The sequence below is a fragment of the Tamandua tetradactyla genome, chromosome 11 (assembly GCF_023851605.1).
Source record: "Tamandua tetradactyla isolate mTamTet1 chromosome 11, mTamTet1.pri, whole genome shotgun sequence".
Lineage (NCBI taxonomy): Eukaryota > Metazoa > Chordata > Mammalia > Pilosa > Myrmecophagidae > Tamandua > Tamandua tetradactyla.
In genome coordinates this window covers 78650499-78676782 of record NC_135337.1, presented here as the reverse complement: position 1 = coordinate 78676782, position 26284 = coordinate 78650499, and the positions used below count along the sequence as shown (strand labels likewise).

The window sequence follows — 26284 nt, the reverse complement described above, 5'->3', positions numbered from 1 at the left end:
GTCCCACCAGTAAAAGGTGCTGTGGGACCTTAAACTTTGGAAAACTCTCGCCGTCCTGAGGGTTCGCTAGCCGAAACGGCTTGAGCCGGCCCGGGGTCCGAACGCAGGGAGGGTTGCTGGTCGCTGCAGCCAGGGAAAGAGCCCGTCCGAATTTCCTAGTCGGCCCTGGGCAACAAGCGTGGCGGGAGGGCGCCAGCGGCAGCGGCCCGCCCGAGAGAGTGCACGTTCCCCGGGAGTCACGGGTTTGGAAGGGGCCTCCCCCACCCGTCACCGTTCTCCGCGGCCTGGGGGTTTCCGATCCAATTCTCTCAGTTGGTCCGGGGGCTGCGCGTGGTGTGGGCGCCAGCCGTCTTTGTTTCAGGGGACCGCCTCTCCAATTCTCCCAGCCGGCCCGGGAAGGGGGAAGGGAGTAACTCCGGCCGCTTGCCACCCCGCCCGGTAAGGCCCGCGCGCCTCGGCGATCTCACCCGAGCTGCTTCTCTTAGCCAGCCAGCCGTTCCAGGATGGGGTACGCTGTCTTTTTTATCTCTGTTGTGGCTTTGGGCGCTTTCTGTATCGTTTCTACTCCCCTAGTAGGTGTCCTGGAGAAGAAACTAAGATCCGCGCATCTTACTAAGCCGCCATCTTCCAGGAAGTCTAGTTTTCTTTTTTTGTAATATCTTTGCCTGGTTTTGGTATGAGGGTGATGTTGGCTTCATAGAATGAATTAGGTAGTTTTCCCTCCACTTCGATTTTTTTGAAGAGCTTGAGGAGAGTTGGTACTAATTCTTTCTGGAATGTTTGATAGAATTCACTTGTGAAGCTGTCTGGTCCTGGACTTTTCTTTTTAGGAAGCTTTTGAATGACTAATTCAATTTCTTTACTTGTGATTGGTTTGTTGAGGTCATCTATTTCTTCTTGAGTCAAAGTTGGTTGTTCATGTCTTTCCAGGAACCCGTCCATTTCATCAAAATTGTTGTATTTATTAGCGTAAAGTTGTTCATAGTATCCTGTTATTACCTCCTTTATTTCTGTGAGGTCAGTAGTTATGTCTCCTCTTCCATTTCTGATCTTATTTATTTGGATCCTCTCTCTTCTTTTTGTCAATCTTGCTAAGGGCCCATCAGTCTTACTGATTTTCTCATAGAACCAACTTCTGGTCTTATTGATTTTCTGTATTGTTTTCATGTTTTCAATTTCATTTATTTGTGCTCTAATCTTTGTTATTTCTTTCCTTTTGCTTGCTTTGGGATTAGTTTGCTGTTCTTTCTCCAGGTCTTCCAAGTGGACAGTTAATTCCTGAATTTTTGCCTTTTCTTCTTTTCTGATATAGGCATTTAAGGTAATAAATTTCCCTCTTAGCACTGCCTTTGCTGCGTCCCATAAGTTTTGATATGTTGTGTTTTCGTTTTCATTCGCCTCGAGGTATTTACTAATTTCTCTTGGAATTTCTTCTTTGACCCACTGGTTGTTTAAGAGTGTGTTGTTGAGCCTCCACGTATTTGTGAATTTTCTGGCACTCCGCCTGTTATTGACTTCCAACTTCATTCCTTTATGATCTGAGGAAGTGTTGTGTATGATTTCAATCTTTTTAAATTTGTTAAGACTTGCTTTGTGACCCAGCATATGGTCTATCTTTGAGAATGATCCATGAGCACTTGAGAAAAAGTGTATCTTGCTGTTGTGGGATGTAATGTCCTATAAATGTCTGTTAAGTCTAGCTCATTTATAGTAATATTCAGATTCTCTATTTCTTTATTGATCCTCTGTCTGGATGTTCTGTCCATTGATGAGAGTGGTGAATTGAAGTCTCCAACTATTATGGTATATGTGTCTATTTCCCTTTTCAGTGTTTGCAGTGTATTCCTCACGTATTTTGGGGCATTCTGGTTCGGTGCATAAATATTTATGATTGTTATGTCTTCTTATTTAATTGTTCCTTTTATTAGTAGATAGTGTCCTTCTTTGTCTCTTTTAACTGTTTTACATTTGAAGTCTAATTTGTTGGATATTAGTATAGCTACTCCTGCTCTTTTCTGGCTGTTATTTGCATGAAATATCTTTTCCCAACCTTTCACTTTCAACCTATGTTTATCTTTGGGTCTAGGATGTGTTTCCTGTAGACAGCATATAGAAGGATCCTGTTTTTTAATCCATTCTGCCAGTCTATGTCTTTTGATTGGGGAATTCAGTCCATTAACATTTAGAGTTATTACTGTTTGGATAATATTTTCCTCTACCATTTTGCCTTTTGTATTATATATATCATATCTGACTTTCCTTCCTTCTACACTCTTCTCCATACTTCTCTCTTCTGTCTTTTCGTATCTGCCCCTATGCTCCCTTTAGTATTTCTTGCAGAGCTGGTCTCTTGGTCACAAATTCTCTCAGTGACTTTTTGTCTGAGAATGTTTTAATTTCTCCCTCATTTTTGAAGGACAGTTTTGCTGGATATAGGAGTCTTGGTTGGCAGTTTTTCTCTTTTAGTAATTTAAATATATCATCCCACTGTCTTCTAACTTTCATGGTTTCTGGTGAGAAATCTACACAAGTTTTATTGGGTTTCCCTTGTATGTGATGGATTGTTTTTCTCTTGCTGCTTTCAAGATCCTTTCTTTCTCTTTGACCTCTGACATTCTAACTAGTAAGTGTCTTGGAGAATGTCTATTTGGGTCTATTCTCTTTGAGGTGCACTGCACTTCTTGTATCTGTAATTTTAGGTCTTTCATAAGAGTTGGGAAATTTTCAGTGATAATTTCTTCCATTAGTTTTTCTCCTCCTTTTCCCTTCTCTTCTCCTTCTGGGACACCCACATCACGTATATTTGTGCGGTTCATATTGTCCTTCAGTTCCCTGATCCCCTGTTCAAATTTTTGCATTCTTTTCCCTATAGTTTCTGTTTCTTTTTGGAATTCAGATGTTCCTTCCTCCAAATCACTAATTCTATCTTCTATCTCTTTAAATCTATCATTGTAGGTATCCATTGTTTTTTCCATCTTTTCTACTTTATCCTTCACTTCCATAAGTTCTGTGATTTGTTTTTTCAGTTTTTGTATTTCTTCTTTTTGTTCAGCCCATGTCTTCTTCATGTCCTCCCTCAATTTATCGATTTCGTTTTTGAAGAGGTTTTCCATTTCTGTTCGTATATTCAGCATTAGTTGTCTCAGCTCCTGTATCTCATTTGAACTATTGGTTTGTTCCTTTGACTGGGCCATATTTTCAATTTTCTAAGCGTGATCCGTTATCTTCTGCTGGCATCTGGGCATTTAGTCAGATTTCCGTGGGCGTTGGACCCAACCGGTTGAAAGATTTTTCTGTGAAATCTCTGGGTTCTGTTTTTCTTATCCTGCCCAGTAGGTGGCGCTGGTGACACACGTTTGTCTGTGGGTCCCACCAGTAAAATATACTGTGGGTCCTTTAACTTTGGAAAACTCTCGCCGTGGGGGAGGCTCGCCAGCCAAAGCGGCTTGGAAGAGTGCCAGCCAGCCTGGGGGTCCAAACGTGGGGAGGGTTGCCGGCCGCCGCAGTCCGGGAGAGCGCCCGTCCGAATCTCCTAGTCGGCCCGGGGCGCCAAGCGTGGCGGGAGGGTGCCAGCTGTCGTGGCCCGGGAGAGTGCACTGTTCCCAGCTGGACCGGGAAGTCACATGTTTGGAAGGGACCCCGGTCACTGTTCTCTGCGGCCTGGGGATCTCCGATCCAATTCTCCCAGTTGGTCCGGGGGGCCGTGCATGGGGGGGGGGCGCAAGCCACCGCGGCTTGAGGGGACTGCCTGTCCAATTCTCCCAGCTGGCCCGGAAAGGAGGAAGGGAGGGACTCCGGCCGCTTGCTGCCCCGACCCGGGGAAGCCCGCGCCCCTCGGCGATCTCACCGGAGCGGGTTCTTCCAGCCAGTCAGCCGTTGCAGGATGGGGTACGCTGTCATTTTGATCTCTGTTGTGGCTCCGGGAGCTGTTCTGTATCGTTTCTACTCCCCTAGTAGCTGTTCTGGAGGAGGAACTAAGATCCGCTCGTCTTACTAAGCTGCCATCTTCTCCGGAAGCCCCTTTTGGTTACTTTTGAGGGTTAACTTTTTCTCCGTCATTGGCCATTTGTGAAGTACCTGTTGGTGTTCTTTACCTGTTTTTTTTTTAAATTGATGTTTGCTTTTCTCCTATTGCCTTTAGGAATCTTGTTTCATAATAACTGCTGCCTTATCTTTTGTTGTACTCATTATGCAGATATCTTCCTGTTTGTACTTTTCCACTATGTTGCTTAATCAGCAAATTCTTGTGTTCAGTCTCCTTTTAAGTGTTTGAGTGGCTGAGTATTTTGATGTAAGGTTAAAACATCTCACCTTGGATCATACACATTCTTTGTTATTTTTTTTTTGTGTGCTGACTGGCTGAGATTTCCAGTTTTATTGGATAGAGTGCAGAATTGAATTTTTCATTTGCCGGAGAGTTTTATTTTCAAATAAAATTTCAAAATAATTTCACACTTACTAGGGCAGTTGCAAAATTAATGCAACATCCATACAGAGAATTCCACCATGTCCACCAAAAAGGTAAAGATAATCTTCAAGGAAGCTCCCTTTTCCTAGTTTAAGAGTATTCCTTATGACTTGATATTGGTTTTGCAAATGATTTGTTTCAGCATATTATCTTCATACCTATTTATTGGTGTATTTCTTAGTACTTTAAGTGGTGCTTGGTCTGTGACAGGTACTCAGTATTGTTTGTTAATTGAATGAATAAATGAGTAATATGATCATCTTATTTGTGTGCTAGTGGCAAATTAGACTAGTTGATTGCCTAGTTTTAAATTTGCTTTGGTGAACAGCTAACTTGGAAAAGATGCGTCCTCTTTTTCTTTAGTTAGAGATGTTGTGGGTTTCCAGACCAATCAGTCATAAAGTACAGGATTCTCATACACCACCTCACCACCAACACCTTGCATTGTTGTGGAACGTTTGTTACAATTGCTCATAGAAGCTTTTAATAATTGTACTTTTTCTTTAAAATAACGGTAGTTGCCGTTTTTGCATTTGGTGAAAGATTATTAAAACCGTACTATAAACTTTAATTCACAGTTTACATTAGGTATATTTTTTTCCCCAGATACCAACCTCTTATTAGCACCTTGTATTAGTGCCATACATTTGTATAATTCATTAAGGAACATTCCTTTTTTTTTTTTTTTAATGTTTTTGTTGTGAAATTTAACATGTGTATAAAAAAGCAGTAAGTTTCAAAATGCAGTTTCACAAGTAATTATAGAGCAGATTTCAAAGTATGGTATGGATTACAGTTACACAATTTCAGGTTTTTCCTTCTAGCTGCTCCAAGACACTGCAGATAAAATGAAATACCAATGTAATGATTCAACAGTCATATTCATTTGCTAAATCCTATCTTCTCTGTTAAAACCCCTCCTTCTCCTCTGATCCTTCTCCCAGTCTTTAAGGGTACTATTAACTATAGTTAGTTGTCTATAATAGGTTCACTGTATTACACAGTCCTGTGCTTTATATCTAAATTCTTATTTTAGTAATATTACGACCTAAAGTTTTCCCTTTTAACTACATTCATCTGTATATTTCAGTGTTGTTAAATACACTCACGATATTGAGCTGCCATCACCACCATTCATTTCCAACTCTTTATAATAAACCTAGATAGAAATTCTGTATAAGTATCAACTCCCCATTCTCTGGATGCAGTCTGGCCCCTTGTAAACTCTATTGTATGAATTTGTTTATTGTAATTAATTCATATCAGTGAGATAATACAGTTTATGACCTTTTATTTTTCGTGTATTTCTTTCTTTCTTGTCTTCCCATGCACTGGATAAAGCAGGTGTTAGTCACAAGGCTTCTACGATCATGGTCACGAGATGAAAGCAGTGTTGTAAACAGTCATCATCAAAGATCAAGGCTACTGAATTAAAGTTCAGCGATTTCAGGTATTTCCTTCTGGCTATTATAACAGACTAGAAATTATAAAGAAATATTATATAATGAGCCAGTAGTCAAAAATATTTGTTAAATCCTAACTTCTCAGTTACGACTCCTCCCTCTCATTTGGTCATTCTCTCCATCTTCAGGGCTGTCTGAGTAATAACCATTTTAGCTGCCCCTGTGGGTGTTTCTCTCCTGCATCTCCAAAGGTCTCTGGCTTCTCTGAAGCAACTGTTCCCCAAGCGTCTGCGTCAGCTCTGAACTGTCTCCAAAATGTCTCCTCTTTTAAAGGGCTCCAGTAAATGAAACGAGACCCACTGAAATAGGTGGTTATAGCTCTGTCCGCACCCACGGTTGGGCATGCTGCATCTCTGTGAAGGTAATGTAATCAGAAGTTTCCACCGTATGTGCTGAATCAGGATTAAAAGAAATGGCTGCCCTCACAAGATAAGATCAGGATTAAAACGTGGCTTTTCTGGGGTGTATAATAGATTCAGACTGGCACATTGTGCTGCAGAAAATTTAAATTCTGGACAAAATAAACCTCTCTTCCTTTGGTCTCATACAGAAGTTGGAGTTTTAAAATAAAGTCGGTCGTTCTTTACCCTGTATTCTGGCTACTCTTAACCAGTTTAGCTTCATTTGTATCTCTAATTGGAGTCTGATCTCGTTTTCAGCTTCTTTAGTAGTTGCCATATGGGTTAATGCTGACTTTCAGAGCTGCAGAACCCTAACAGTAAGTCTAGGTGTAACACATAACCAAATTTCCAGGGAATGTTTGGGTTATACACAAAGAGCGCAGCATCTCAGAATTTAGAAATAACAGTTAAAACTCAGGAATAAATGGGACTACTATAAGAGCATATAATCTAGGAACCTTTACAGTGAGCCTTATTGAACATTTTGTACTTCTTAATCATAATTGCCCACTCAGCCCACTTTCTATTTCTTTTTTTTTTTTTTTTATTAATTAAAAAAAGAATTAACAAAACAATTAGAAATCATTCCAATCTACATGTACAATCAGTAATTCTTAATAACATCACATAGTTGCATATTCATCATTTCTTAGTACATTTGCATCGATTTAGAAAAAGAAATAAAAAGACAACAGAATAAGAATTAAAACAATAATAGAAAGAAAAAAAAACAAAAACAAAAAACCTATACCTCACATGCAGCTTCATTCAGTGTTTTAACATAATTGCATTAGAATTGGGTAGTATTGTGCTGTCCATTTCTGAGTTTTTATATCCAGTCCCGTTGTACAGTCTGTATCCCTTCATCTCCAATTATCCCTTCTCTTTTTTTTTTTTTTTTAATTAACGGAAAAAAAGAAATTAACCCAACATTTAGAGATCATACCATTCTACACATGCAATCATTAATTCTTAACATCATCACATAGATGCATGATCATCATTTCTTAGTACATTTGCATTGGTTTAGAAGAACTAGCAACATAACCGAAAAAGATATAGAATGTTAATATAGAGAAAAAAATAAAAGTAATAATAGTAAAATCAAAACAAAACAAAACAAAACAAAACAAAAACCTATAGCTCAGATGCAGCTTCATTCAGTGTTTTAACATGATTACTTTACAATTAGGTATTATTGTGCTGTCCATTTTTGAGTTTTTGTATCTAGTCCTGTTGCACAGTCTGTATCCCTTCAGCTTCAATTACCCATTGTCTTACCCTGTTTCTAACTCCTGCTGAACTCTGTTACCAATGACATATTTCAAGTTTATTCTCGAATGTCCGTTCACATCAGTGGGACCATACAGTATTTGTCCTTTAGTTTTGGCTGGATTCACTCAGCATAATATTCTCTAGGTCCATCCATGTTATTACATGGTTCATAAGTTTATCTTGTCTTAAAGCTGCATAATATTCCATCGTATGTATATACCACAGTTTGTTTAGCCACTCTTCTGTTGATGGAGATTTTGGCTGTTTCCATCTCTTTGCAATTGTAAATAATGCTGCTATAAACATTGGTGTGCAAATGTCCGTTTGTGTCTTTGCCCTTAAGTCCTTTGAGTAGATACCTAGCAATGGTATTGCTGGGTCGTATGGCAGTTCTATATTCAGCTTTTTGAGGAACCGCCAAACTGCCTTCCACAGTGGTTGCACCCTTTGACATTCCCACCAACAGTGGATAAGTGTGCCTCTTTCTCCGCATCCTCTCCAGCACTTGTCATTTTCTGTTTTGTTGATAATGGCCATTCTGGTGGGTGTGAGATGATATCTCATTGTGGTTTTGATTTGCATTTCTCTAATGGCCAGGGACATTGAGCATCTCTTCATGTGCCTCTTGGCCATCCGTATTTCCTCTTCTGAGAGGTGTCTGTTCAAGTCTTTTTCCCATTTTGTAATTGGGTTGGCTGTCTTTTTGTTGTTGAGATGAACAATCTCTTTATAAATTCTGGATACTAGACCTTTATCTGATATATCATTTCCAAATATTGTCTCCCATTGTGAAGGCTGTCTTTCTACTTTCTTGATGAAGTTCTTTGATGCACAAAAGTGTTTAATTTTGAGGAGTTCCCATTTATTTATTTCCTTCTTCAGTGCTCTTGCTTTAGGTTTAAGGTCCATAAAACCGCCTCCAGTTGTAAGATCCATAAGATATCTCCCAACATTTTCCTCTAACTGTTTTATGGTCTTAGACCTAATGTTTAGATCTTTGATCCATTTTGAGTTAACTTTTGTATAGGGTGTGAGAGATGGGTCTTCTTTCATTCTTTTGCATATGGATATCCAGTTCTCTAGGCACCATTTATTGAAGAAACTGCTCTGTCCCAGGTGAGTTGGCTTGACTGCCTTATCAAAGATCAAATGTCCATAGATGAGAGGGTCTATATCTGAGCACTCTATTCGATTCCATTGGTCGATATATCTATCTTTATGCCAATACCATGCTGTTTTGACCACTGTGGCTTCATAATATGCCTTAAAGTCAGGCAGCGCGAGACCTCCAGCTTCGTTTTTTTTCCTCAAGATGTTTTTAGCAATTCGGGGCACCCTGCCCTTCCAGATAAATTTGCTTATTGGTTTTTCTATTTCTGAAAAATAAGTTGTTGGGAGTTTGATTGGTATTGCATTGAATCTGTAAATCAATTTAGGTAGGATTGACATCTTAACTATATTTAGTCTTCCAATCCATGAACACGGTATGCCCTTCCATCTATTTAGGTCTTCTGTGATTTCTTTTAGCAGTTTTTTGTAGTTTTCTTTATATAGGTTTTTTGTCTCTTTAGTTAAATTTATTCCTAGGTATTTTATTCTTTTAGTTGCAATTGTAAATGGGATTCGTTTCTTGATTTCCCCCTCAGCTTGTTCATTACTAGTGTATAGAAATGCTACAGATTTTTGAATGTTGATCTTGTAACCTGCTACTTTGCTGTACTCATTTATTAGCTCTAGTAGTTTTGTTGTGGATTTTTCCGGGTTTTCGACGTATAGTATCATATCGTCTGCAAACAGTGATAGTTTTACTTCTTCCGTTCCAATTTTGATGCCTTGTATTTCTTTTTCTTGTCTAATTGCTCTGGCTAGAACCTCCAACACAATGTTGAATAATAGTGGTGATAGTGGACATCCTTGCCTTGTTCCTGATCTTAGGGGGAAAGTTTTCAATTTTTCCCCATTGAGGATGATATTAGCTGTGGGTTTTTCATATATTCCCTCTATCATTTTAAGGAAGTTCCCTTGTATTCCTATCTTTTGAAGTGTTTTCAACAGGAAAGGATGTTGAATCTTGTCGAATGCCTTCTCTGCATCAATTGAGATGATCATGTGATTTTTCTGCTTTGATTTGTTGATATGGTGTATTACATTGATTGATTTTCTTATGTTGAACCATCCTTGCATACCTGGGATGAATCCTACTTGGTCATGATGTATAATTCTTTTAATGTGCTGTTGGATACGATTTGCTAGAATTTTATTGAGGATTTTTGGATCTGTATTCATTAGAGAGATTGGTCTGTAGTTTTCTTTTTTTGTAATATCTTTGCCTGGTTTTGGTATGAGGGTGATGTTGGCTTCATAGAATGAATTAGGTAGTTTTCCCTCCACTTCGATTTTTTTGAAGAGTTTGAAGAGAATTGGTACTAATTCTTTCTGGAACGTTTGGTAGAATTCACATGTGAAGCCATCTGGTCCTGGACTTTTCTTTTTAGGAAGCTTTTGAATGACTAATTCAATTTCTTTACTTGTGATTGGTTTGTTGAGGTCATCTATGTCTTCTTGAGTCAAAGTTGGTTGTTCATGTCTTTCCAGGAACCCGTCCATTTCCTCTAAATTGTTGTATTTATTAGCGTAAAGTTGTTCATAGTATCCTGTTATTACCTCCTTTATTTCTGTGAGGTCAGTAGTTATGTCTCCTCTTCCATTTCTGATCTTATTTATTTGCATCCTCTCTCTTCTTCTTTTTGTCAATCTTGCTAAGGGCCCATCAATCTTATTGATTTTCTCATAGAACCAACTTCTGGCCTTATTGATATTCTCTATTGTTTTCATGTTTTCAATTTCATTTATTTGTGCTCTAATCTTTGTTATTTCTTTCCTTTTGCTTGCTTTGGGGTTAGCTTGCTGTTCTTTCTCCAGTTCTTCCAAATGGATAGTTAATTCCTGAATTTTTGCCTTTTCTTCTTTTCTGATATAGGCATTTAGAGCAATAAATTTCCCTCTTAGCACTGCCTTTGCTGCGTCCCATAAGTTTTGATATGTTGTGTTTTCATTTTCATTCGCCTCGAGGTATTTGCTAATTTCCCTTGCAATTTCTTCTTTGACCCAGCCGTTGTTTAGGAGTGTGTTGTTGAGCCTCCATGTATTTGTGAATTTTCTGGCACTCTGCCTATTATTGATTTCCAACATCATTCCTTTATGGTCCGAGAAAGTGTTGTGTAATATTTCAATCTTTTTAAATTTGTTAAGACTTGCTTTGTGACCCAGCATATGGTCTATCTTTGAGAATGATCCATGAGCACTTGAGAAAAAGGTGTATCCTGCTGTTGTGGGATGTAATGTCCTATAAATGTCTATTAAGTCTAGTTCATTTATAGTAATATTCAGATTCTCTATTTCTTTGTTGATCCTCTGTCTAGATGTTCTGTCCCTTGATGAGAGTGGTGAGTTGAAGTCTCCAACTATTATGGTATATGAGTCTATTTCCCTTTTCAATGTTTGCAGTATATTCGTCACGTATTTTGGGGCATTCTGATTCGGTGCGTAAATATTTATGATTGTTATGTCTTCTTGTTTAATTGTTCCTTTTATTAGTATATAGTGTCTTTCTTTGTCTCTTTTAACTGTTTTACATTTGAAGTCTAATTTGTTGGATATTAGTATAGCCACTCCTGCTCTTTTCTGGTTGTTATTTGCATGAAATATCTTTTCCCAACCTTTCACTTTCAACCTATGTTTATCTTTGGGTCTAAGATGTGTTTCCTGTAGACAGCATATAGAAGGATCCTGTTTTTTAATCCATTCTGCCAATCTATGTCTTTTGATTGGGGAATTCAGTCCATTGACATTTAGTGTTATTACTGTTTGGATAATATTTTCCTCTACCATTTTGCCTTTTGTATTATATATATCATATCTGATTTTCCTTCTTTCTACACTCTTTTCCATATCTCTCTCTTCTGTCTTTTTGTATCTGACTCTAGTGCTCCCTTTAGTATTTCTTGCAGAACTGGTCTCTTGGTCACAAATTCTTTCAGTGACTTTTTGTCTGAAAATGTTTTAATTTCTCCCTCATTTTTGAAGGATAATTTTGCTGGATATAGGAGTCTTGGTTGGCAGTTTTTCTCTTTTAGTATTTTAAATATATCATCCCACTGTCTTCTAGCTTCCATGGTTTCTGCTGAGAAATCTACACAAAGTCTTATTGGGTTTCCCTTGTATGTAATGGATTGTTTTTCTCTTGCTGCTTTCAAGATCTTCTCTTTCTCTTTGACCTCTGACATTCTAACTAGTAAGTGTCTTGGAGAACGCCTATTTGGGTCTAATCTCTTTGGGGTGCGCTGCACTTCTTGGATCTGTAATTTTAGGTCTTTCATAAGAGTTGGGAAATTTTCAGTGATAATTTCTTCCATTAGTTTTTCTCCTCCTTTTCCCTTCTCTTCTCCTTCTGGGACACCCACAACACGTATATTTGTGCGGTTCATATTGTCCTTGAGTTCCCTGATACCCTGTTCAAATTTTTCCATTCTTTTCCCTATAGTTTCTGTTTCTTTTTGGAATTCAGATGTTCCATCCTCCAAATCACTAATTCTATCTTCTGTCTCTTTAAATCTATCATTGTAGCTATCCATTATTTTTTCTATGTTTGCTACTTTATCCTTCACTTCCATAAGTTCTGCGATTTGTTTTTTCAGTTTTTCTATTTCTTCTTTATGTTCAGCCCATGTCCTCTTCATGTCCTCCCTCAATTTATCGATTTCATTTTTGAAGAGGTTTTCCATTTCTGTTCGTATATTCAGCATTAGTTGTCTCAGCTCTTGTGTCTCATTTGAGCTATTGGTTTGTTCCTTTGACTGAGCCATATTCTCAATCTTTTGAGCGTGGACAGTTATCTTCTGCTGCTGGCGTCTGGGCATTTATTCAGATTTCTCTTGGTGTTGGACCCAGCAAGGTTGTAATATTTTTCTGTGAAATCTCTGGGTTCTGTTTTTCTTATCCTGCCCAGTAGGTGGCGCTCGTGGCACCCGTTTGTCTGCGGGTCCCACCAGTAAAAGGTGCTGTGGGACCTTAAACTTTGGAAAACTCTCGCCGTCCTGGGGGTTCGCTAGCCGAAACGGCTTGAGCCGGCCCGGGGTCCGAACGCAGGGGGGGGTTGCTGGTCGCCGCAGCCAGGGAAAGAGCCCGTCCGAATTTCCTAGTCGGCCCTGGGCAACAAGCATGGCGGGAGGGCGCCAGCGGCAGCGGCCCGCCCGAGAGAGTGCACGTTCCCCGGGAGTCACGGGTTTGGAAGGGGCCTCCCCCACCCGTCACCGTTCTCCACGGCCTGGGGGTTTCCGATCCAATTCTCTCAGTTGGTCCAGGGGCTGCGCGTGGTGTGGGCGCCAGCCGTCTTTGTTTCAGGGGACCGCCTCTCCAATTCTCCCAGCCGGCCCGGGAAGGGGGAAGGGAGTAACTCCGGCCGCTTGCCACCCCGCCCGGTAAGGCCCGCGCGCCTCGGCGATCTCACCCGAGCTGCTTCTCTCAGCCAGCCAGCCGTTCCAGGATGGGGTACGCTGTCTTTTTTATCTCTGTTGTGGCTTTGGGCGCTTTCTGTATCGTTTCTACTCCCCTAGTAGGTGTCCTGGAGAAGAAACTAAGATCCACGCGTCTTACTAAGCCGCCATCTTCCAGGAAGTCCACTTTCTATTTCTTGATAACCTATGTTTTGAGTGATTCTTTTAGTTGCTGTTGAATATGGAATTTTTTTTTTCTTGACTCCTCTTTGGATAGCTCATAACTAGTGTATCGAAACAGTATTGATTTTTGTGTATGTTAATCTTGTTTTCTGTCAGTTTGCTAAACTCATTTATTAACTCTAGTGGCTTTGTCATAGATTTTTCAGAACTTTCTAGATATAGGATCATGTTGTTTGCAAATAGTGAAAGTTTTATTTCTTCCTTTTCTATTTGGATGATTTTAAAATTTATTTCTTGCCTAATTGCTTTAGGTAGAACTTATAGCACAATGTCGAATGAAAATGATGGTAGTGGGCATCCTGTCTTGTTCCCAATCTTAGAGGGGAAAAATTTTGGTCTTTTACCTTTGAGAATGATGGTAGCTGTGGGTTTTTCACGTATGCCCTTTATCATGTTGAGTTAGTTTCCTTCGATTTCTGATTAAGTGTTTTTATCAAGAAAGGATGCTGGATTTTGTCAAAGGTCTTTTCTGCATTGATCAAGATGATCATGTGGTTTTTCCTCTCAGATTTATTAATTTGGTGTCATTGATTTTTTTCTTTTAAACTCATTGTTTACCTGGAATAAAACCCACTTGATCATGGTGTGTAAATCTTTTAATATGCTGTTGGATTTGATTTACATATATTTTGTTGAGGGTTTTTTCTCTATATTCATTAGAGAGATTGGTCTGTGGTTTTCCTTTTTTGTAGTCTCTCTCTCGAGTTGGTATTAGTATGATGATGTTGGATTCATAGACTCAGTTAGATAGTATTCCCTTCTCTTCAGCTTTCTGGAAGACTTTGAGCAGGATTGATATTGATTCTTCTTGGAATGATTGGCAGAGTTTGCTTGTGAGGCCATTTGTTCCTGGACTTTTTTTTGTTTGTTGATTTTCGATGATTGATTCAATCTTTCTACTTGTTACTGGTTTGTTGTCTGTTGCCTGTGTCTTCTTGAGTCATTGTAGGTTGTGTTTTTCTAGGAATTTGTCCGTTTCGTCTACCTTGTCTTGCTTGTTGTCATGTAGTTACTCATAGTATCCTCCTTTTTGTTTCTGTGGGGTCAGTGGTAATATGCCACCTCATTTCTGATTTTATTTTATCGTGTCTTCTCTTTTGTCTTTTGTCGGTCTACGTAAGGGCTTGTTGATTTTGTTGATCGTCTCAACCAGCTTTTGGTTTTGTTGAATGTCTATTGATTCTTCTTTTTTTGTTCTCCATTTCATTTATTTCTACTCTAATCTTTATTTCTTTAGTTCTGTTTCCTTGGGGTTAGTTGCTGTTCTTTTTCTAGTTCGTGCAGGTGTGTAATCAGGTTTTTGACTTCAGCTCTTTCTCTTTTTTAATGTAGGCAGTTAAGGTTGTAAATTTCCCTCTCAATACTGCCTCCACTAAATCCCATAAGTTTAACTATATTTGTTCTCATTTTCATTCATCTCAAGATGTTTACTGATTCCACTTGCAATTTCTTCTTTAACTCTCTGATTATTTAATGGTGTGTTGTTTAATCTCCATGAATTTGTGCATTTTCCAGTTCCCCACCTGATCATTCCTTTATGATTAGAGAAAGTGCTTTGTAATATTTCGATCTTTTAAAATTTTTTGAACCTTGTTTTGTGCCCCTGCATGTAAAGTCTCTCCTGGAGAATGATCTGTGAAAACTGAAGAACAATGTAAGTATGCCCTCTTTTTTTCTCTCTCTTTATCCTTTTAATTACCCTTACTGATAATCTTCATTTCTGTGCTGTTCTCTAAGCTTCTCTCTCCTGTTCTTTCCTTTTATCCTGCAGTATATATTGTAGGGCAGTTCTCTTGTTAACAAACTCACTCGGCCTCTGCTTATCTGTGGCTATTTTAACTCCCTCATTTTTTAAGGACACTTTTGCTGGATAAAGAATTCTTGTCTAGCACATTTCCTCTTTTAGTATCTTGAATATATCATATGCCATTGCATTCTCACCTCCAGGTTTCTAATGAGAAATTGGCACTTAGTCTTCTCAGGCATTCCTTACATGTTATGAATCTCTTTTCTCTGGCTGCTTTAAGAATTCTCTCTTTAACTTTGGCAATTAATTTTTGATTAGTATATGACTTGGAATGGTTCTGTTTAGATTTATTTGGTTTGGCACATGTGGTGCTTTTTGGACCTAGATGCCAATGCCTTTCATAAGAGTTGGAATGTTCTCAGCCATTATTTCCTCACATACTCCTTTTTGCTGTTTCCCCTCCTCTTCTCCTCCTGGGACCCATGACACAAATGTTCATGTGCTTTGTGTTGTCAGTCAGTTCCCAGGGACACTGTTCAATTTTTCCTATTCTTTTCTCTCTGTTCTTTTGTCTGTTTGAATTTGAATGCTTTGTCTTCTCTCTCTGATCCTGCTTTCTGCCTCTTCAGATGTGCTTTTGGGTGCTTCTAGTGTATTTTTATTTCATCTGTTGTGCCTTTCATTCCCATAAGATCTGTTAATTTTCTTTGCATGCTTTCAAATTCTTTTTATGCTCTCTGAGTGTCTTCTTAGTAACCTTTATCTCTTAATTCATGTAATTGAGTTTATTTAGGAGTTTTGTTTGAACATACTCGGTTAGCTGTTCCAGGTTCTGTGTCTCCTCAGAGATTTTTATTTGTTCCTTTGGGCTATATCTTCCTGTTTCTTTGTATGGTTTGTAGTTTATTGCTGATATTTGGTCATTTGTTATCTTGTGGGTTTATTCTGAAGGTTGATTTTTCTCTTGTGTGGGATTTTGTTATTGATTGGATTTGTATTAAGGCTCTTCTTTGATGATTGGTTTGTTTAGTATTTCCCAGCCACAATAGGACCAAGTACCCATGCAGGGAGGCAGAGACCAGATGCAAAGGGCCTGTGGTGAGGTCAGGAAAGACTGCAGAAAGCCTTTTGTTCCCCCCTCCACTACCCAAGGCTGCACTTTTCTGGCCTGCTCAGCAGATGGGACTCCTTGCCAAGCCTCCTTGTTGATGCTTCTCTGTAACTGCATTTTCTTGACCTGCATAGTAGATGGCAGTCTCTGACAACTTATTCCCTCAGCCCTAAGAAGGCAGGCTATAATTGGTGCTTTGCCAGTTCTGCCTGTGATGTGGTTGAAACATTGACTCATTCGCTTATGAGCAGGACGGGCTAGAACAGCAGTAAATTTAGTAAATCTAAAAAATTTAGTAAATCTAAATTTACTGACCAATACTGGATGAGTATTGGGCTGTGTCCTCCCCTCAGGTTTTCGTTTCGTTGTAAATTTTTATGAATTTGTTTTTCATACATTTATTAAAATGTGTAAGTAAAAGTTCATAATACCTTTTTTGGGGGGCATTGGGGTAGGGTAGGAGGGAAGTGCCTGGGCCAGGAATCAAACCTGGGTCCTCCTGTATGGCAGGCAAGAATCATCATGTTTTCTGTTTTATTTTTGGTGCTGTAATTCTATCTGGCTTTTCATTCTTAATGTTTTTATGTGACTTTTATTGACTTTTTAATAAATCTTGCCATAATTATGCCAATTTTGTTTTTTTCAAATAACTTTTTGGCTTGATTGAACCACTTTATAATATGTGTGTTTTTTACTTTTAATTTTTTTCCTTTTACTTTTTTGGGGTATTTTCAGTTGCTTATGTTGTCATTACTTCCCACGGAATTGCAAGATAATATTTTTATTGTGTTTGTTTTAGTTTTAGATATTATCAGATATTATAATGGCTTCTTTGATGTGTCTTATTAAGAATGTATTTCTTTTAGTTTCCATTCTTGTGTTTTTCTGGTTATGTTTTATTTATTGTTTGCAAACTTCATTGCTCTGTGGTCAGAGATTGACACCCATGGTAGTTAGAGTCAGTTGTCAACCTTGGCCAGGTGAAGGCACCTAGTTCTATTGCTGTGAACAGGAGCCAATGGTACGTGAACCTCATCCATTGCTGATTACATCTGCAGTCGGCTAGGAGGCTGCCTGCTGCAATGAATGACGCTTGACCTAATTGGCTGGTGCTTAAATGAGAGACTCAGTGTAGCACAGCCCAAGCAGCTCAGCACGCCTCATCTCAGCACTTGCAGCTCAGCCCAGGCCTTTGGAGATGCAGAAAGAAATCACCCCGGGGAAAGTTGTTGGAACCCAGAGGCCTGGAGAGAAGGCCAGCAGAGACCACCCTGTGCCTTCCCACTAAGAACCTTAGTTGAAAGTTAGCTGTGTTTCCTCTGAAGAACTAATGAAATAAATCCCCTTTTATTAAAAGCCATTCCATCTCTGGTGTGTTGCATTCTGGCAGCTAGCAAACTAGAAAACCGCTGTATTCGGAGATGGGCTATAGCCCAATGTGTGGTTGAATTTTATTAAGTTAGGAAATGCTATTGTGATTCAGTAAAGTGGTTGATACAGTTGTCTTCTGTGTTGCTACTGAATTGTCTGCTTAACTTTTTTTTTTTTTTTCAGGCTTTACTTCTTTTTTTTTTATTAATTAAAAAAAGAATTAACAAAACAATTAGAAATCATTCCAATCTACATGTACAATCAGTAATTCTTAATAACATCACATAGTTGCATATTCATCATTTCTTAGTACATTTGCATCGATTTAGAAAAAGAAATAAAAAGACAACAGAATAAGAATTAAAACAATAATAGAAAGAAAAAAAACAAAAAAAACAAAAACAAAAAACCTATACCTCACATGCAGCTTCATTCAGTGTTTTAACATAATTGCATTACAATTGGGTAGTATTGTGCTGTCCATTTCTGAGTTTTTATATCCAGTCCCGTTGTACAGTCTGTATCCCTTCATCTCCAATTATCCCTTCTCTCTTTTTTTTTTTTTAATTAACGGAAAAAAAGAAATTAACCCAACATTTAGAGATCATACCATTCTACACATGCAATCATTAATTCTTAACATCATCACATAGATGCATGATCATCATTTCTTAGTACATTTGCATTGGTTTAGAAGAACTAGCAACATAACCGAAAAAGATATAGAATGTTAATATAGAGAAAAAAATAAAAGTAATAATAGTAAAATCAAAACAAAACAACACAAAACAAAACAAAAACCTATAGCTCAGATGCAGCTTCATTCAGTGTTTTAACATGATTACTTTACAATTAGGTATTATTGTGCTGTCCATTTTTGAGTTTTTGTATCTAGTCCTGTTGCACAGTCTGTATCCCTTCAGCTTCAATTACCCATTGTCTTACCCTGTTTCTAACTCCTGCTGGACTCTGTTACCAATGACATATTTCAAGTTTATTCTCGAATGTCCGTTCACATCAGTGGGACCATACAGTATTTGTCCTTTAGTTTTTGGCTGGATTCACTCAGCATAATATTCTCTAGGTCCATCCATGTTATTACATGGTTCATAAGTTTATCTTGTCTTAAAGCTGCATAATATTCCATCGTATGTATATACCACAGTTTGTTTAGCCACTCTTCTGTTGATGGAGATTTTGGCTGTTTCCATCTCTTTGCAATTGTAAATAATGCTGCTATAAACATTGGTGTGCAAATGTCCGTTTGTGTCTTTGCCCTTAAGTCCTTTGAGTAGATACCTAGCAATGGTATTGCTGGGTCGTATGGCAGTTCTATATTCAGCTTTTTGAGGAGCCGCCAAACTGCCTTCCACAGTGGTTGCACCCTTTGACATTCCCACCAACAGTGGATAAGTGTGCCTCTTTCTCCGCATCCTCTCCAGCACTTGTCATTTTCTGTTTTGTTGATAATGGCCATTCTGGTGGGTGTGAGATGATATCTCATTGTGGTTTTGATTTGCATTTCTCTAATGGCCAGGGACATTGAGCATCTCTTCATGTGCCTCTTGGCCATCCGTATTTCCTCTTCTGAGAGGTGTCTGTTCAAGTCTTTTTCCCATTTTGTAATTGGGTTGGCTGTCTTTTTGTTGTTGAGATGAACAATCTCTTTATAAATTCTGGATACTAGACCTTTATCTGATATATCATTTCCAAATATTGTCTCCCATTGTGAAGGCTGTCTTTCTACTTTCTTGATGAAGTTCTTTGATGCACAAAAGTGTTTAATTTTGAGGAGTTCCCATTTATTTATTTCCTTCTTCAGTGCTCTTGCTTTAGGTTTAAGGTCCATAAAACCGCCTCCAGTTGTAAGATCCATAAGATATCTCCCAACATTTTCCTCTAACTGTTTTATGGTCTTAGACCTAATGTTTAGATCTTTGATCCATTTTGAGTTAACTTTTGTATAGGGTGTGAGAGATGGGTCTTCTTTCATTCTTTTGCATATGGATATCCAGTTCTCTAGGCACCATTTATTGAAGAAACTGCTCTGTCCCAGGTGAGTTGGCTTGACTGCCTTATCAAAGATCAAATGTCCATAGATGAGAGGGTCTATATCTGAGCACTCTATTCGATTCCATTGGTCGATATATCTATCTTTATGCCAATACCATGCTGTTTTGACCACTGTGGCTTCATAATATGCCTTAAAGTCAGGCAGCGCGAGACCTCCAGCTTCGTTTTTTTTCCTCAAGATGTTTTTAGCAATTCGGGGCACCATGCCCTTCCAGATAAATTTGCTTATTGGTTTTTCTATTTCTGAAAAATAAGTTGTTGGGATTTTGATTGGTATTGCATTGAATCTGTAAATCAATTTAGGTAGGATTGACATCTTAACTATATTTAGTCTTCCAATCCATGAACACGGTATGCCCTTCCATCTATTTAGGTCTTCTGTGATTTCTTTTAGCAGTTTTTTGTAGTTTTCTTTATATAGGTTTTTTGTCTCTTTGGTTAAATTTATTCCTAGGTATTTTATTCTTTTAGTTGCAATTGTAAATGGGATTCGTTTCTTGATTTCCCCCTCAGCTTGTTCATTACTAGTGTATAGAAATGCTACAGATTTTTGAATGTTGATCTTGTAACCTGCTACTTTGCTGTACTCATTTATTAGCTCTAGTAGTTTTGTTGTGGATTTTTCCGGGTTTTCGACGTATAGTATCATATCGTCTGCAAACAGTGATAGTTTTACTTCTTCCTTTCCAATTTTGATGCCTTGTATTTCTTTTTCTTGTCTAATTGCTCTGGCTAGAACCTCCAACACAATGTTGAATAATAGTGGTGATAGTGGACATCCTTGTCTTGTTCCTGATCTTAGGGGGAAAGTTTTCAATTTTTCCCCATTGAGGATGATATTAGCTGTGGGTTTTTCATATATTCCCTCTATCATTTTAAGGACGTTCCCTTGTATTCCTATCTTTTGAAGTGTTTTCAACAGGAAAGGATGTTGAATCTTGTCGAATGCCTTCTCTGCATCAATTGAGATGATCATGTGATTTTTCTGCTTTGATTTGTTGATATGGTGTATTACATTAATTGATTTTCTTATGTTGAACCATCCTTGCATACCTGGGATGAATCCTACTTGGTCATGATGTATAATTCTTTTAATGTGTTGTTGGATACGATTTGCTAGAATTTTATTGAGGATTTTTGCATCTGTATTCATTAGAGAGATTGGTCTGTAGTTTTCTTTTTTTGTAATATCTTTGCCTGGTTTTGGTATGAGGGTGATGTTGGCTTCATAGAATGAATTAGGTAGTTTTCCCTCCACTTCGATTTTTTTGAAGAGTTTGAAGAGAATTGGTACTAATTCTTTCTGGAACGTTTGGTAGAATTCACATGTGAAGCCATCTGGTCCTGGACTTTTCTTTTTAGGAAGCTTTTGAATGACTAATTCAATTTCTTTACTTGTGATTGGTTTGTTGAGGTCATCTATGTCTTCTTGAGTCAAAGTTGGTTGTTCATGTCTTTCCAGGAACCCGTCCATTTCCTCTAAATTGTTGTATTTATTAGCGTAAAGTTGTTCATAGTATCCTGTTATTACCTCCTTTATTTCTGTGAGGTCAGTAGTTATGTCTCCTCTTCCATTTCTGATCTTATTTATTTGCATCCTCTCTCTTCTTCTTTTTGTCAATCTTGCTAAGGGCCCATCAATCTTATTGATTTTCTCATAGAACCAACTTCTGGCCTTATTGATTTTCTCTATTGTTTTCATGTTTTCAATTTCATTTATTTGTGCTCTAATCTTTGTTATTTCTTTCCTTTTGCTTGCTTTGGGGTTAGCTTGCTGTTCTTTCTCCAGTTCTTCCAAATGGATAGTTAATTCCTGAATTTTTGCCTTTTCTTCTTTTCTGATATAGGCATTTAGAGCAATAAATTTCCCTCTTAGCACTGCCTTTGCTGCGTCCCATAAGTTTTGATATGTTGTGTTTTCATTTTCATTCGCCTCGAGGTATTTGCTAATTTCTCTTGCAATTTCTTCTTTGACCCAGTCGTTGTTTAGGAGTGTGTTGTTGAGCCTCCATGTATTTGTGAATTTTCTGGCACTCTGCCTATTATTGATTTCCAACATCATTCCTTTATGGTCCGAGAAAGTGTTGTGTAAGATTTCAATCTTTTTAAATTTGTTAAGACTTGCTTTGTGACCCAGCATATGGTCTATCTTTGAGAATGATCCATGAGCACTTGAGAAAAAGGTGTATCCTGCTGTTGTGGGATGTAATGTCCTATAAATGTCTATTAAGTCTAGTTCATTTATAGTAATATTCAGATTCTCTATTTCTTTGTTGATCCTCTGTCTAGATGTTCTGTCCCTTGATGAGAGTGGTGTGTTGAAGTCTCCAACTATTATGGTATATGAGTCTATTTCCCTTTTCAGTGTTTGCAGTATATTCCTCACGTATTTTGGGGCATTCTGATTCGGTGCGTAAATATTTATGATTGTTATGTCTTCTTGTTTAATTGTTCCTTTTATTAGTATATAGTGTCCTTCTTTGTCTCTTTTAACTGTTTTACATTTGAAGTCTAATTTGTTGGATATTAGTATAGCCACTCCTGCTCTTTTCTGGTTGTTATTTGCATGAAATATCTTTTCCCAACCTTTCACTTTCAACCTATGTTTATCTTTGGGTCTAAGATGTGTTTCCTGTAGACAGCATATAGAAGGATCCTGTTTTTTAATCCATTCTGCCAATCTATGTCTTTTGATTGGGGAATTCAGTCCATTGACATTTAGTGTTATTACTGTTTGGATAATATTTTCCTCTAACATTTTGCCTTTTGTATTATATACATCATATCTGATTTTCCTTCTTTCTACACTCTTTTCCATATCTCTCTCTTCTGTCTTTTTGTATCTGACTCTAGTGCTCCCTTTAGTATTTCTTGCAGAGCTGGTCTCTTGGTCACAAATTCTTTCAGTGACTTTTTGTCTGAGAATGTTTTAATTTCTCCCTCATTTTTGAAGGATAATTTTGCTGGATATAGGAGTCTTGGTTGGCAGTTTTTCTCTTTTAGTATTTTAAATATATCATCCCACTGTCTTCTAGCTTCCATGGTTTCTGCTGAGAAATCTACACAAAGTCTTATTGGGTTTCCCTTGTATGTAATGGATTGTTTTTCTCTTGCTGCTTTCAAGATCTTCTCTTTCTCTTTGACCTCTGACATTCTAACTAGTAAGTGTCTTGGAGAACGCCTATTTGGGTCTAATCTCTTTGGGGTGCGCTGCACTTCTTGGATCTGTAATTTTAGGTCTTTCATAAGAGTTGGGAAATTTTCAGTGATAATTTCTTCCATTAGTTTTTCTCCTCCTTTTCCCTTCTCTTCTCCTTCTGGGACACCCACTACACGTATATTTGTGCGGTTCATATTGTCCTTGAGTTCCCTGATACCCTGTTCAAATTTTTCCATTCTTTTCCCGATAGTTTCTGTTTCTTTTTGGAATTCAGATGTTCCATCCTCCAAATCACTAATTCTATCTTCTGTCCCTTTAAATCTATCATTGTAGCTATCCATTATTTTTTCTATGTTTGCTACTTTATCCTTCACTTCCATAAGTTCTGCGATTTGTTTTTTCAGTTTTTCTATTTCTTCTTTATGTTCAGCCCATGTCCTCTTCATGTCCTGCCTCAATTTATCGATTTCATTTTTGAAGAGGTTTTCCATTTCTGTTCGTATATTCAGCATTAGTTGTCTCAGCTCTTGTGTCTCATTTGAGCTATTGGTTTGTTCCTTTGACTGAGCCATATTCTCAATCTTTTGAGCGTGGACAGTTATCTTCTGCTGCTGGCGTCTGGGCATTTATTCAGATTTCTCTTGGTGTTGGACCCAGCAAGGTTGTAATATTTTTCTGTGAAATCTCTGGGTTCTGTTTTTCTTATCCTGCCCAGTAGGTGGCGCTCGTGGCACACGTTTGTCTGCGGGTCCCACCAGTAAAAGGTGCTGTGGGACCTTAAACTTTGGAAAACTCTCGCCGTCCTGGAGGTTCGCTAGCCGAAGCGGCTTGAGCCGGCCCTCGGTCCGAACGCAGGGAGGGTTGCTGGTCGCCGCAGCCAGGGAAAGAGCCCGTCCGAATTTCCTAGTCGGCCCTGGGCAACAAGCGTGGCGGGAGGGCGCCAGCGGCAGCGGCCCGCCCGAGAGAGTGCACGTTCCCCGGGAGTCACGGGTTTGGAAGGGGCCTCCCCCACCCGTCACCGTTCTCCGCGGCCTGGGGGTTTCCGATCCAATTCTCTCAGTTGGTCCGGGGGCTGCGCGTGGTGTGGGCGCCAGCCGTCTTTGTTTCAGGGGACCTCCTCTCCAATTCTCCCAGCCGGCCCGGGAAGGGGGAAGGGAGTAACTCCGGCCGCTTGCCACCCCGCCCGGTAAGGCCCGCGCGCCTCGGCGATCTCACCCGAGCTGCTTCTCTCAGCCAGCCAGCCGTTCCAGGATGGGGTACGCTGTCTTTTTTATCTCTGTTGTGGCTTTGGGCGCTTTCTGTATCGTTTCTACTCCCCTAGTAGGTGTCCTGGAGAAGAAACTAAGATCCGCGCGTCTTACTAAGCCGCCATCTTCCAGGAAGTCGAGACTCTGATTATTTTACAGGTTAGGATATTGAGGCTCAGGAGGTATGTAAACTTGCCAGGGTCCCACATCCAGTAAGTCGCCTGATCCCAAAGCCTAATGCTTTGCCCACCAGCCTTGAGTTACAAATCACACATTATCTGTCTGCTTAACTTTTATTAGAGCTCTGGTGGTCATTTTATACATGTTTCAGGCTATGATATAACATATATACAGCTTTTTCTTAACTTACGCCTTTCTTCATTCTGTAATACCTTATTTTTCTCTCATAAGCCTTCTTGCCTCGAGCCATTCTGAGTAATGTTTGTTGGCTTCCTTTCTACTCTTTCATTTTTCTTTTTGATAGATTTACCTTATGTATCTTTCCAATAAGCTTATTGTATTCTTATGTTTTATATGTCTCTTATAAAATGTATATAACTAGAATATTTTAATCTTTTTTTTTTTTTCATGGGCAGGCACTGGAAATCGAACCCAGATCTCTAGCATGGCTGGTGAGAACGCTGCCTGCTTGGCCACCGTGGCCCGCCCTCTTTTAATCATTTCGATAAGATTTGTTTTAATTGGAATATTTAGTACATTAACATATTGTATTGATACATTTGAATTTTAAAAGTTCTTTTTCTATTTCAGTTTTCTTTCCTCTAGTTCCTTTTCATTTGAATATTTATCTCATTCTAAATCTATTATTTCAGTCGTTGTCCTGGAAATTTCTTCTCCATACTTATTTACTAAATTTAGATTCTAGCATATGTTCTCTTTCAGTGTATGTGGTTTTGTTATCATGTGTTTAATTCTTTTTTTAAACCTCAAGAGATTATTTTATACAGTGAATTCTGCTTTCATTATACCTACATAGTTACCACTTTGTGGGCTTTACTCTGAATTCTTTTTCCCTGAAATGCATCCTTTTAAGAATTTCTTTTGTCTGTGGGAGGCAAGCCCAGAAATACCTTTTTATCCCCCTGTTTTTCTGTGGATATTTTGGTGATTAAAGGAGTACGTATTTGTTCTAGTTTGCTAGCTGCCGGAATGCAATATACCGGAAATGGAATGGCTTTTCAAAGGGGAAATTTAATGAGTTGCTACTTTACAGTTCTAAGGCCGAGAAAATGTCCCAGTTAAAACAAGTATATAGAAATGTCCAATCTAAGGCATCCTTCCGGGGAAAGATACCTTGGCTCAAGAAGACCGATGAAGTTCAGGGTGTCTCTCTCAAGTGGAAAGGCACATGGTGAGCATAGTCAGGGTTCCTCTCTCATGTGGAGGGGCACATAGTGAACACGGCATCATCTGCTAGCTTCTTCTGGCTTTCTGTTTCATGAAGCTCCCCGGGAGGCATTTTCCTTCTTCATCTCCAAAGGTCGGTGACTGGTAGACTCTGCTTCTTGTGATTCTGTCGTTCTGCTTTGCTCTCTCTCAATCTCCTGTATTCTCCAAAATGTTTCCTCTTTTATAGGACTTCAGAAACTTATCAGTACCCACCCGAGTGGGTGGAGACATGTCGTCACCTAATCCAGCTTCATAACCACTCTTGATTAAATTACATTTCCAGGGAGATGATCTGGTTATGGTTTCAAACATACAGTATTGAATAAGGACTATTTTGCCTTTATGAAATGAGATTTGGATTAAAACATGGCTTTTCTAGGGGACATACATCCTTCCAAACCAGTACAGTATTTATATCCAGAACCATGAAGATATCTCACTATCCATTGTTGCTAGTGAGAAGTCAGCTGTCAGTTCAATTTCATTTATTTAGAGCAGTAGTTCTTAAAGTGTGTTCTCCAGTTCAGTAGCATCAGCATCATGTGAGAACTTTTGGAATTGCATATTATTTGACCCCCACTCTGGAGGTACTGATTCAGAAACTTTGAGAATGGATCCAGTTATGTGAGTTGTCTTTTGTTCATATTCTAATAGTTATTTGCAGTGTGTTTTAACAAGCCCTCCAGGTGATTTTGATAAAAGTTAAAGTTTGAAAAGAGAGAGGGAAAGGCACAGGCAAATACTGTAAAATGCGTAGTTCCTGTACTACACATTCTTTTCCCATTTCAGAGAGAAAATTTAATTGCAAAGGTTGAAGATA

General features: G+C 38.7%; 1 long non-coding RNA gene across 2 annotated transcripts in view; it reads left to right on the top strand.

The window, feature by feature from the left end:
- The window catches only part of LOC143650400 (uncharacterized), an 88452-nt gene that overhangs the window by 10124 nt on the left and 52044 nt on the right, over positions 1-26284 (top strand). For both annotated transcript variants that reach the window (XR_013159544.1, XR_013159543.1), the window contains exon 2: positions 5813-5918. This is a non-coding gene — a long non-coding RNA (uncharacterized LOC143650400). The remainder of the gene's footprint in view (positions 1-5812; positions 5919-26284) is intronic.